The following is a 14,612-nucleotide window of genomic DNA, read 5'->3' on the forward strand; positions in this document are numbered from 1 at the left end:
CTAGAATGATTCTTAATCGTTGATCAACCATCCGATCAGATCATGAACTCTAATGTGTATGACCTCATAGATCCGAACCTAAGCCGGTAGTATAGGAATAAATTTCTATACCAATCTAAGTGACCATCTAGCAATGGTACCCGACGATCGGATAGGTCGAATGTGTAGAACAACATCCTTAGAACCCATGCGGATATAGTTTTCATATAATTCATCCCCTTGACCAAAATGATCATAGGACACCCCAGAGTTTAACTGTCAACTCTGATCAGGTTGTCCACATTGTATTTCAAAATATCAAATCCATCTGATGGATTACCCTGGCCAAGGTTTTGCTAAATTGAAATACAGCGACTCATTCTTCTCCAACTCTTGGAGTGGTCAATCCCATCTCGATCACACTCTGACTTTGCAAGTACTTGACTGTGCCCAGAAGCCTTCCATCCCTGAATTAAAAATTTAGTTAGTCCAGTACCAAAGCACAGTGAGTTGCTTGCAAGTCACTGAGACGATCTCAGGTCTAAGGGACACTTATACCTATATCCCATCAGAGACATTCTCGACAGCAGAATGCTCTGGAGTTGGTCACGTTCTATGACGATGTACCCTTACATCTCACCTGTATGCCATACCAGTGTCTCCACACTCTTTGGTTAAGAGGACAAAACCAACCCATATGGCCTACAACGACCTATGCTCGATAGAAGCTGTCGTCCTTATTAACAGCCTATCATTTGGTCGTGAACAGTTTTAAGGACTAATCGATAAATCCTCTCTTTATCGAATCTAAATAGTCCTAAGGACTTCATCATAACAACAGAGTTCATTAGAAGATGAAAGCTTATGATGAAAATGTCAAATATATTTTATTTATTAACAAATCAATTACAATACTTGGTTGCTCAACCGTCAATAGCTTGACGATTGGCTTTTTGGGACACATTTCCCAACAACTCCCACTTGTCCTAAAGCCACTCGGCACAGTATCTAATACCCATCTTCGACTTGTGGTTGTCGAACTCCTTTATTGCCAGGGCTTTAGTGAAGGGGTCGGCTAGGTTCTCCTTTCCGTCGATCTTCTGAAGGTCGACGTCACCTTGATCCACGATCTCCTAGACCAAGTGGAAGCGACGCAAGATGTGCTTCGTCCACTGATGTGCTTTGGGTTCCTTCGCCTGAGCTATGGCACCAGTGCTGTCACAGTAGAGCAGGACCGGACCATCGAGGGAGGGTGCTACTCCAAGCTCGTTGATGAATTTCCTCAGCCACACAGCTTCCTTCGCGGTATCTGATGCTGCGATGTACTCTGCTTCACAAACAGAGTCTGCCACAGTATGCTGCTTGGAACTCTTCCAGCAGATGGCTCCACCATTCAGAGTAAAGATATAACCCGACACACTCCTGCTGTCATCATGGTCAGATTGGAAGCTGGAGTCTGTGAACCCCACAAGTTTCAGATCTGACTCGTCATAAACCAACCATTGGTCTTTAGTATTTCTCAAATACTTAAGGATGGCTTTAACTACTTTCCAGTGGTTTTCTCCAGGATCAGATTGGTATCTACTCACTACTCCTAGTGAGTATGCCACATCTGATCTTGTACATGTCATGGCGTACATGACAGATCCCACGGCTGAAGCATATGGGACTCTACTCATACGCTCTCTCTCTTCAGGAGTTGTCGGATAATCTTTCTTAGAGAGAGAAATTTCTTGGCCTATCGGTAGATAGTCCTTCTTGGAATTCTTCATGCTGAACCTCTTCAGCACAGTGTCTATGTACATGGACTGGGATAACCCAAGCATCCTTTTAGATCTATCCCTATAGATCTTTATCCCTAGGATGTAGGATGCTTCACCCAAGTCCTTCATGGAGAACTGTGATGACAACCAAACTTTTATTCTCTGTAGTGCGGGGATGTCATTCCCGATTAAGAGAATGTCATCCACGTATAAGATAAGGAATACCACAACTGGACCATTTACCCATTTATAGATGCAGGGCTCTTCTCCATTCTTAATGAAGCCATACGTTTTGATCACCTTATCAAAACGCATGTTCCAACTCCGAGAAGCTTGCTTCAATCTATAAATGGATCTCTGAAGCTTGCACACCTTGGACTCATCTATGGATGTAAACCCCTCAAGTTGTATCATATACACCTCTTCGGTCAGCTCTCCATTTAGGAAAGCTGTCTTTACATCCATCTGCCAGATCTCATAATCTAGATGGGCAGCTATTGCAAGCATTATCCGAATAGATTTGAGCATTGCGACAGGAGAAAACATTTCGTCATAGTCAATACCATAACGTTGACGATACCCCTTGGCTACCAGACGGGCTTTATAGGTCTCCACCTTTCCGTCTGTGCCCCTCTTCCTTTTGAAGACCCATTTACACCCAATGGGTTTAACCCCTTCAGGTGGGTCAACCAATGTCCATACATCGTTGACCTTCATGGACTCCATTTCGGATTTCATGGCTTCAAGCCATTTCTCAGAATCAGGTCTCTGCATTGCATCCATATAGATGATTGAATCCTCATTATTCTCATCAAGTTCGATGGGATCACCGTCCCGAACCAAGAAACCGTAGTATCTGTCCGGTTGATGCGGTACTCTACCAGATCGTCTTAATGGTGCAGGTACATTGGGCTCCGGATATGATCTAATCATATCAGACTCAGGTTCAACTATTGGTGTCGGTCCTTCTACCTGTTGAACTTCATCAAGTTCAATCTTAGAGGCAACGATTCCTTCATCAAGGAACTCTTTTTCTAAAAAGATTGCCTTAAGGCTGACGAACACCTTTTGTTCATCAGTATGGTAGAAAAAATATCCTTTTGTCTCTTTGGGGTACTCTATGAATGAGCATTTGTCAGACCTAGGTCCAAGTTTATCTGTGACTAATCGTTTGACATAGGCCGGGCACCCCCAGACCCTAAGGTGTGAAAGTGCTGGCTTACGTCCCGTCCATATCTCATATGGAGTCTTAATTACAGACTTACTTGGAACCCTATTTAACAGATAACAAGCCGATTCGAGTGCATATCCCCAGAAGGATATCGGCAAGCTAGTAAAACCCATCATGGATCAGACCATGTCTAACAGAGTCTGATTCCTCCTTTCAAACACACCATTATGCTGTGGTATTTCTGGAGGAGTCCATTGGGAGAGAATCCCATTCTCTCTTAGATATATGAAAAACTTACTAAAAGGGTATTCTCCTCCTCGATCAGATCGAAGAGTTTTAATACTCTTCCCAGTTTATTTTTCTACTTCACTTCGAAATCGTTTGAACATTTCAAATGAATCCGACTTATGTTTCATTAGATAGACATATCCATATCGGGATAGGTCATCCATGAAAGTTATGAAGTAAAAATATCCACCTCTAGCACCTGTGCTCATGAGCTCACATACATCAGTATGTACTAGGCCCAAGAGCTCAGTAGCTCTCTCACCTTTTTCAGTAAAAGATGACTTGGTCATTTTACCAGGACTCACAGGTTGGAAGTGATTCACAATCACTGACTTCGAGGATTCTCTCTTGAGTCAACATGTTTATTCTGTTCTTATTTATATGACCTAGCCTACAGTGCCATAAGTAGATATCTGACACACTATCTAATCTAGGGTATTTGCCAGTTGAATAGACTCTTATCAGGCTTGATCTTTTTGGTCTGGCTCTGCACTGATGTCCCAGCCTGAACTTGCACCTTCTTCACTTTCTTCTTCTTGTTCTTCTTTCCTTTCTCAAAGGGTCAAGAACCAGAAGACGAACCTCCCACTAAGTTCACCGACTCCTTGTGAAGTTGGTGATCCTTCTCAAAGTTCTGAAGCAACCCCAGTAACCCGTGGTAGTTTTCTTCAGGCTTTGTCATTCTATAATGAGTGAGGAACGGGAGATAAGACTTGGGCAGCGAGTTCAGTATTGCATCTTTCCCAAGCTGCTCATGCAAGAGAAAGCCGAGCTTGCTCAATCGTTCCATCAGCTCGATCATGTACAATACATGATCAGTGACAGAGGCACCATCCCATATTTTGGTGTTGAAGATGGCACAACTAGTCTTGTGCCTCTCCATGTCATCGGGTGTGCCAAAGGCATCCTCCAACACTTGAAGCATGTCCTTTGGCTGAGCTGTCTCGAATCTACGACTGAACTCGTCGCTCATGGCAGCTAGCATGATACAGCACACCGTGGTCCGGTCACTGAGCCACTTCTGGTAAGTGTCTCTGACTGTTCCACATGTATTGACAGCTGGCTCCTTAGGTGCAGGATCCATTATCACATATAGGATCCGTTCATGCTCCAGGACTATCTTCAACTTTTGATACCAGCTTCCGAAGTTGGGTCCCACCAACTTATCATTGTCCAACAATGATCGGAGCGATAGGGAAGTGGCCATATTTGCACAAAGGAGAACGATAACCTAATTAGTAATTGATTCATTAAACCTAAAGATTTGGACTTTAATCAAAAAGTTTCTCCCACTATTTTATTCGAATTGGTAGCCTCTACCTCCAATTTGAGGAATTACCTTAATTCATTAGCGGGTACTAGAATCCACTTAGACTGCACACAAGCCCAACTTTGGTTGGCCAACCCATGTACATCTAAGGGTAGGTTCATAACCAATTGTTTCTCTAAATAATTTCTAGTAATTTTAGTTTTGCCTCAGAAACCTAATCAGTAGGCTTTGGCCTCCACTGTAAGGATCCGGTTAGGTCCAACCATTAACATGATCATACTTGGTGTATCTAACCAACGAATGATTAAGCCCAACTTTGGTTAGCTCACCTAACCACCATTAGAGAGATACTTCCAAGTCGTCATATGATGAGTGATAATTTCATTAGTCAACAAGAACCAGGCCTTTGGGTCTGCAATGATTATTGAGTTAATGGACTCATTATCAAACACCTTAATGGGAGGCTATGACTTAGTTATCTCCATAACTTTATCATTTTAAGGACCTAATAATTTTAGAGAATTTAAATAATATAGAGGATGAAGTCAGATGAACCAGCTTATCATGATCCTCCCACTGGCTTCACCAAGTCAGCTTAAGGGAGACCAGGGCTGGTCTAGGAGCACCTAAATCAGTCACACTGATTTACCTAGCTGAAATGGGTCAGCTCGAATAGTCAAGTGATCCGATCAAAATATAATTTCACCAAGAGGTCAGGTAAGTTCGATCAGTGGGAGGGTCTGCCAAAGCTTGCCTTAGACACCATCAGAAATGGCCAGGTAAGTGGGCTCCCAATTAAAAACCATCGGTCTGGTTTACCTTAGACACCAATTGGTTTAATTAGTTTCGATTAGATCAACCTAACAGTTCGTGCTAGACCGCTTAGCCAAGAATCAAGTCCATTTGGTTCTCGTTAAAGACATGGACTTGACCAACTACAACTATTGTAATTGATCTAGAGAATCCTTGACCTAATCTAAGACAACAATTGATTAGATTTAGTCAATTCTCTAATTAAGTCCATCTTCAATCTAACCATAGGTCTAACCCAATTAATGGACCTAATTTCCACTAACCCATTAACCCAATGTGTTATGGTTTGTGTCTTAGGTTCTTCAATTCACAATCCTAGAACCTAATCAAACAACTTCTTAATTCTTAATTAAGTTTTGGGCTGAGGGTTGGGTTCGACTTTTCAAAAAATAATTTTTATATTTATAAAATAATTTTACAATATGATTCTACCAATCATATTGCATGTTTGATTCATAATCAAGATGCAAGTGAAATAAACATGAAACTACTTTAGATCTAATCTAAACAGGTTCATGTAATTGAAATAATTTCAACTTTAAACAAATTTTTTTTTTGCACAAAAATTATTAACAAAGAGATTTTATTTCAGATTTAAGTATATTTTAAATCTAATAAATCATAAATTTAATCTAGATCATATCCAACAAATTTATGATTAAAGATAGATTTACACAAACTAGGACAACCTTTGCACTGTAAGGGGTAAACCTTACAGCAGGACAACCTTGCAGTTTGTGATTGATCTAAAATTTTAATTTTAGATTTAATAATCAGATTATAAATTAGATCTAATCTAAAAAATAATCTAAGCATGTATAAATAATCATGTAATAAAGAACCTGACTCTGATACCAATTGTAGGAACCAGATCTAGGGTTTCAGGGTTAGATCTTGAAACTTTTTCAAGATCATACAGCGAAAGACTAAAATAAATTAAAATATATTTTTTAAAATTAGAGAATCCCTAGATCTAAGATCTTATTACATGATTATTACATGGTATTAAATCAAAAATTAAAATATATAAATATAGCATGAACTACATGTTGATCATATCAACATATTTCTATACCACATCTAATGTATGTATTAAACAATAGATCAGATCTATTACCTTGCAAGTTAGACGCTCTAACCTCGCTGATCCAGGCTTAAGGATGATGTTGCAAGCCGCACACACATCCGGCCTCTAGGAGTCGTCCACACGAGCCCACGAATCTCGATCAGAAGTCCTGCTTCAGAAAATCAACACAGTATGCAAGTACTGCGCTGATCCTTCTTTGATGGTTGATCAGGTGCCTCCTTCTTCTTGATTTGGACTCTTCCAAAGATGGAAAGTAGAAGGAGGAGTTTCAGATCTGAGATGCTCTCAGGAAACTCAAGATAGAGGGAGGAAAGATATGAAAACAAAAACCCTAGAAGAAGACCCTCTTCTTCTTCACATTTTTCTCTCTAGACACCCAAACTTGCATCTTTTATATCTCCACGACCCAAAGGTATTTCTCTCTAATTTTTATATGGCACAAAGGTCTCTCAAATCTCTAACTTCTCCTAAAATTTCATGAAGAAACTCATCTTATATAGAGAGATATGATAGAGTCCTTGTCTAGGTCAAACACCTAGTCAAGGCTTATTCAAACATGGCAAGTTAAGGGACGCCTAACTCTTGAACACCTCCTTCATATTTTCATACATGGATTACCAGAAAAGGGTGCACAATGTATACCCTAAAAGCCATAAAAATTCTAAAAAAAAATTGGATAAATTCGATACAAAATTGAAAGAGTTTTGAATTTCTAAAACTCTATCTCATAGAATTCGAAATCCAAACTTATTCCTTTTAGATTTGATCCAAACCACCTTCCATGTAAGAAAGAAGAGAGGAGATCTTTTGTGAACGTGGGAGAGATCTGGGAGAGGGCTTTTGTTGCATAAAATAAGTGGAGATTGGCGTTGAATAAGAGAGAGGGCATGGAGAAGGCTTATGTGGCGCAAGGTGGAATCCTAGTCTTACTAGGATTCTATCTTATGACTTGTTTTAATTTGGTTTTCCAAACCAAATCAAATCAAAATTAGATCAACCCAATTAAAATAGATCTTAATCCAATTAAGAACCTAATTTAATCAGATTAAATTAGATTTAAATCTGATTTAATTTTCTAATCAAATTAGAAATTAGATTGACCCAAGTCCTAGTTGAACTAGGACTAGTTTTTCCTGGCACTTGGCTTATCCAATAAACTAATTGGACTTGATCCAATCATGCCCAAACTAAATCTAATTAAATCATATTTAATTAGACTTAATCTCAGCCCATTGGCTTAATCAAATTAAGCCAATTAGCAATCGAATTGCTAATCGATCCTCCTGCAACACTTGCACTGGGTTAAATGTCAATCGTATTGATCATTTAACCCTAGAATGATTCTTAATCGTTGATCAACCATCCGATCGGATCATGAACTCTAATGTGTGTGACCTCTTAGGTCCGAACCTAAGTCGATAGCATAGGAATAAATTCCTATACCAATCGAAGTGACCATCTAGCAATGGTACCCGACGATCGGATAGGTCGAATGTGTAGAACAACATCCTTAGAATCCATGCGGATATAGTTTTCATATAATTCATCCCATTGACCAAAATGATCATAGGACACCCCAGAGTTTAACTGTCAACTCTGATCAGGTTGTCCACATTGTATTTCAAAATATCAAATCCATCTAATGGATTACCCTGGCCAAGGTTTTGCTAAATTGAAATACAGTGACTCATTCTTCTCTAACTCTTGGAGTGTTCAATCCCATCTTGATCACACTCTGACTTTGCAAGTACTTGACTGTGCCCAGAAGCCTTCCGTCCCTGAATTAAAAATTCAGTTAGTCCAGTACCAAAGCACAGTGAGTTGCTTGCAAGTCACTGAGATGATCTCAGGTCTAAGGGACACTTATATCTATATCCCATCAGAGATATTCTCGACAGCAGAATGCTCTGGAGTTGGTCACGTTCAATGACGATGTACCCTTACATCTCACCTGTATGCCATACCAGTGTCTCCACACTCTTTGGTTAAGAGGACAATCAACCCATATGGCTTACAGCGACCTATGCTCGATAGAAGCTGTCGTCCTTATTAACAGCCTATCATTTGGTCGTGAACAGTTTTAAGGACTAATCGATAAATCCTCTCTTTATCGAATCTAAATAGTCCTAAGGACTTCATCATAACAACGGAGTTCATTAGAAGATGAAAGCTTATGATGAAAATGTCAAATATATTTTATTTATTAACAAATCAATTACAATACTTGGTTGCTCAACCGTCAACAGCTTGACGATTGGCTTTTTGGGACACATTTCCCAACACCAAGGGCCTAGTAGTTGAAATAACATTCTTAGATTTAAATGAAGATCTAATTGGCATGCATTACAAACCTTATTCCTTTCAAAATAAAATTTTGGTAAATCTCTAACCAAATTATTTCTAATCAATCTAGTAATAGAATACATACTTACATGACTTAGTCTATTATGCCAAATCTAACTAGCTTTATTGTCTTTAGTATTTATAGCAACTAGACATTCTATGTTGTCCTTACAAATATCATCAAGATCTTTATAAATTTAGTACCATTATCAATGGAACTAGTCATAATATAATGCAAGGATTTAAGAAAAATATCAAAATTTTTATCACATAATTAACTACTGCTAAGTAAATTATGCATAAAATCATCAACAAGTAAAATATTGTCAATATAAATAGTATGAGTGATCTCTATATTATCGAGACTAATAATTTTATCTTTACCATTGTCTCCAAAAATAATCACTCCTTCATCTTTGACATTAAGAGAGATAAATTAAGATTTATCTTTAGTCATATGTCTGGAGTATCCACTATCTAGATATTATTTTTTTTCATCTCAAGGGATATCAAGTACGCCTGCAAAATATGAATCAAATCTTTTTAGGTACCCAAATCTTCTTGGATCCTTTGAGGTTAGTTATAATGATTATTTTTAAAATTTAAATTTATTTTTATTTCAATATTTTCAAATTTAAACACATTACAATCAACAAATTTATAACTAACTTTGTTACATTTAAAACAAGTAATAATATACCTTTCAAATATGGGTTTTACAAACATATTTTTTAAAAATTTCTATTTGGTTAAAGTATTAAAACCTAAGCTAGCTTTATCAAAAATAATTTTCTATTTTTTCAAAAGTATTTGCAAATTTTGAGAACTAAGAGTGAATCTATCAACAATAGGTTTTAATTTGTCAACTTCTTTTTGAAGACTTTTATTATTTTCAATCAATTAATATTTTTCTTTCCTTTTTCTTCAATCAAGGAATGATTTAACTTTCAAAATTATTTATTTTTAAGAGAAAGCTTTTTAAAATTATCGAGCAACTCATGAAAAACACCATGCAGCTCATCAAAAGAAAAATCATTACAGTTTTTAGCATTTATGTCATCCTCATGCGCTATGAGGCAAAAGCTTTCTTTTTTTTCTTTAATTCTTTTTTTCTTCTTGAGAGCTCATGTCTTCATCATTGCTCCAAGTAGCCATCATCATCTTCTTTTTAAATTTTTTAAAAATCTTTTTGAATAGAGGGCAGTCAGCTCTAAAGTGTCCAAGTTTTTTTGCATTCATAGCATAGCATCGGTTACTCTTTTTCTTTTTCTTTATTTCCTTCACCTTTACTAATTCCTTTCTTCTTAGGATCCTATCTTTTCTTCTCATGAACCTTTTAAATCTTCTTATAATCATGGCTATTTCATCATCATTGTTGGACTCCTTCGACGTGTCACTTTCCTTAATTTCATTAGTCATAGACTTCAAAATAATTGTTCTTCTTTTCTTCACTTCATCTTCTATATTTTGATGTATGCTCAACTCATGAGTCATGAGCGAGACAATGAGCTCTTTCAAAGATAACTTATTAAAATCTTTAGCTTTTTGAATCACAGTCATCTTGGCTTTTCAATTCTTTAGCAATGATCTGTGAATTTTTGAATAAGTTCACTATTAGTGTAGTTCTTGCTAAGGTTTTTCAAATTATTTATTGTATCAGTAAATTTAGTAAACATATCAGTAATACTTTAATTAGATTCTATTTTGAATAACTTATATTTATATACAAGCATATTAATTTTAGATTTTTTTATTTTATTTGTATCCTCATGAGTAACTTCTAATCTATCATAAATTTTTTTAGTAGACATATATATAAAAACTCGATTGAATTCATTTGTATCTAAAGCACAATAAAGAACATTCATTGCTTTAGCATTTAATTGAGCTAATCTTTTATCTGCATTATCTCAATCTTTTTCAAGCTTAGGAGAGAGTATACTATCAACCAAAATAGTGAGTGTGTGAGTCCCATTAACCATGATATTTCACATATCATAATCTTATGCTTGTATGAAAATTTTCATTCATGCCTTCCAATATATTTAATTTATTCCATTAAAAAGTGGATGTCTATTGGTTGATTGGCCTTCAACCAAGGAGGTGCCAATTGAGATTGCCACTAATCTTTAACTCTTGATGGTTAGATCAATTGGACTGAGTATCTATTTTGATACCACTTATTTCTTAGAGGCGGCAACCCAAAAAGAAGGTAAATTAGATTTCTTAAGAATTTGAGAAGTACTCATACCCAAAAATAACTTTTAAAATATTTATGCAATGCTTAGAATAAAATAAATTAGTAGCAAAAGGATAAAAGTAAAGACAATTATATAACCATAAATAGAAGAGATTTATAGTGATTTGGTGCTCAACTCCACACTTACATTCTCTCTCCAAGTCAATCCACTTAAAAATTTCAATTATAGTCTTATAAGATTATAGTTTGATTATTTTCATTGGCTTATAATCCAGTCCAGTTGATTTTTTTGGGCTCACTGATCAGTACATGAATTAGGACATTAGAAGTATCAAATTTTGTGATATTTAGTCTCTATTAGTTGGAATTTGATACTTCTTAATCTCTTTTGCAGGAAATTGAGAGATTGTGCTAATCAAAACTCAAATTGATCCAAACCCAAAGCTAAATTCAAGAATCAATGGGCTAAGAACAACCAATTGAAGGGCTAAGCAAATAAGTAATCCAATGGCTAAGAAGTAATGCTCCACTCAATGGTTGAGATTGAAGGCACTATTTCATGAAAACCCTAGAGATCCAAGGGCCACCATTCGTGGCACTACATCAAGATCCAATGGCCAAGAGAGGAGGCACCATATCTTAATATCCCAACACCCCTTTTCCTTTCTTTTTCATGCTAAATTGAAGTGCCCCACCTTCTTTCTTTCTTTCACGCCACATCCCATGCCCTTCTCCACAAATCTTAGCCTTCTATCACATCTAAACCCTAATGCCCCTCCTCTTTTTCTCTTCTTTCATGTTAAATTAGCGTACGCCATCTTTCTTTCTTAGTTGGTGCTTAAAAACCCTAGCCTCTCTCTCTTATTTCATGCCCAAATCTAGCACCCTTTGATCCTCTCAATAAATCTCAACCATCTATTTATTAGGCATCTGACATAGTAACTTATGAAACCCTAGCCACCCATCTTTAGTACATTAATCCCATATTGCTAAAAAATAAATCTTTATGCCTTCTAGCACCTATAAAAAAGTCCCAATACTTCAACCTAAAATGATCCATCTCCTCTCCATGCTTCCATCTCTTTCTCCAATCCCCAACCCTTCTTCCACTTGTTCGTAGCTCTACTTCAGCATTTCAACAAGAAGGAGGATGAAGGGAGCGATGGCACGTAAGGTTCCTTTCATGCGTGGCTGATTTCCTTGTCTTTAGGGAAGTAGATGAAACTTTTCTTTATATGAATTATATTTTTTTTATTATTAAACATTGTTAAATATTTTTTCTTTTATATGCAATCAACTATTTAAGCAATCCAAGACTATTTTTCTTTTATTATTATTGAAGTATTTAGCGAGCGTGAGTAGTTTCTATGATTCTAATCACATGCTTAAATAGTAGTTTAAACTATTTTATAATCTATATTTTTGAATACCCCATGACTACATGAGAATGAGTCGTGATCTAAGAATATGGGTTGTCCCTAATGAGATGGGGTATGTTTTGAAATAGATTGTAGATTTATCTTTCTTGAACACCACTAAAGACTTGCAGCTATTTAGCGGTCCTGATTACTTTCTTCAAAAAAAAAATAATTCTTATGATTAAAGGTGGATTTGAAACCCCAAGATACTTTGTCTTAATCTTTACTTCTATAATTTTTTTGTTCTTAATTTAGTTCTCTTATTTCAAGTAAGTTTTACTATATCTCTACATCCTTGTTATTTCCTTTATTTTCTCTTTTTATCTTTGAATACAATAAAGCCCAAGATCCCTATGGAATTGACTTGGTCTCACCCTGTTATATGGAATAGAAAGTGAATCAAAATTAATTTAATCTTTGATGCTCTATGATATGCACCAGATTTTGGTACCATTTTTGAGGATCATTGGCATGATTGATTTAACAAAAAAAATAATTTTAATTTTTCATAATACACCTAGGATATTAAAGACTGATCAAAAGATTTTTATGTAGACATCTTGTTTCTTTGCATAGTATGTTCATAATTCATTTTAAAGAGCAAAATCTTAAATAAGATAAGATAAAAATTTTATCATTCTTCTTTAGCCCACAAACCATCTTCTTCATATTGCATAAACCTAAGCTTTAATTAAAATCAATTAGACACTAACCCTAGGGACAGTCGAGCTCAATAGGATAAGGGAGACCAAGGGTTGGATCGAGTTCTAACTAGTTGATTGATTGGTGTCCAGACAAATGGTTTAGAGATCTCAATCCCAAAGAAAGATAGTTATCTAATTAGGTCTGTCATGAAAGTATGGAGAGCCTTACATTGATCTTATACTTACCTTGCCAACTTGGTTAGTTAGTTCTGAACTTGAAATGTTCAAAGGCTAATTTGGAAGTTAGAAGCTGTCTAGATCTAAGTAAGCTCTAATTAGGATTATTTTATGCAGCTTATTTTCTAAAATAAAAAGGTATAAAATAAAATAAAATAAAAATAAAAATAAAAACTTTATAGTATTGTTCGGATCTAGAAACCTTTGGTTGCATGCATGGTCGAAGATCACTACAACCTAACTCGCAACCAATAGACGAGGATATAGAAAAAACCATCAGGACAATTAGAGCTACCATTATGGCTAGTGAAGCCAACCCTCCATGATAATTGAATGAGTATTTTACTCCATCCTCATATTTGTACTCACCATGCATTCAGGCACCTCCAGTAGAAGCAGCCCATTATGGAATCAAGTTCGGTATATACAAATATTCCCATCTTTTTATGGACTCAGTAATGAGGATTCGTATAAACACTTGGATGAGTTTCTTGAAATCTATTCAATAGTTAAAATTTAAAACTTCTCTGATGATGCCCTAAGATTAAAACTTTTTCCATTTTCGCTTAAGGACAAAGCCAAACATTGGCTGCATTCTCTAGATTCAATGACTATTTTGACTTGAGACAAATTTCAGAGAGTTTCTCAAGAAATACTTTCGGATAGAAAAAACTAATTAGGTTAGAAAAGTGATAACAAGTTTTTTTCCAAATGGATGGAGAGATGTTCCATGAAATATGGGAGAGCCTAAAAGACCTAATTAGAAAATGCCCACACCATGCTGTGCCTAAGTGGCAGCTAGTCCAGTGTTTCTACAATGGCCTATCAAAGAAACACAGGCAAATGGTCGATGCCTCATGAGGAGGAACTTTTATATTAAAGAGTGAAGATGAGGCTTCGTAATTGTTTGAAATTTTGAGTGAAAACTTCCTACACCATATGTCGGCCTCGTATCATGATAAGTCCATGTCCCCCTAGAAGAAGGTTGGAATCTATGAAGTTGGAAACTCCATAGATATCCATACCAGAGTGGATGAGTTGTCCCAGAAACTAGATCGCTTAATAATCATTGGACACTCTCTCGCCCCATCCATCCCTGTGCAAGAAATCTGTGTACTCTATTTTAGCCCTGCCTATTACATTATTGAATGCTGAGCCGCATTTCAATTTTCTGAGTTTGTGCAAGAGTAGGTAAATCAAGCTCAAACTCAATTGATCCACAAACCAGAATATAATCCGTATTCTAACACGTACAATCCTGATTGGAGGAACCATCCAAACTTCTCTTGGAGAGCACAACCAGTGCCTCACCCACCTATATCAAAACCCAATTTTCAAGATTCAAATTATAGGAACCCTCCCTACCTGCAATACTAGAATGTCCCACAACCTCCTCCCA

The 14,612-nt window shown here is 36.4% G+C and overlaps 1 non-coding gene across 1 annotated transcript; it reads right to left on the minus strand.

The window, feature by feature from the left end:
* Positions 1-13,891: 13,891 nt before the first annotated feature.
* On the minus strand, positions 13,892-13,998 carry LOC114913939 (small nucleolar RNA R71). Its single transcript, XR_003800067.1, has one exon. It is a non-coding gene; the product is annotated as a small nucleolar RNA R71 (small nucleolar RNA).
* Positions 13,999-14,612: the final 614 nt, after the last annotated feature.

This window comes from Elaeis guineensis, chromosome 1 (genome assembly GCF_000442705.2).
Source record: "Elaeis guineensis isolate ETL-2024a chromosome 1, EG11, whole genome shotgun sequence".
Classification (NCBI taxonomy): domain Eukaryota; kingdom Viridiplantae; phylum Streptophyta; class Magnoliopsida; order Arecales; family Arecaceae; genus Elaeis; species Elaeis guineensis.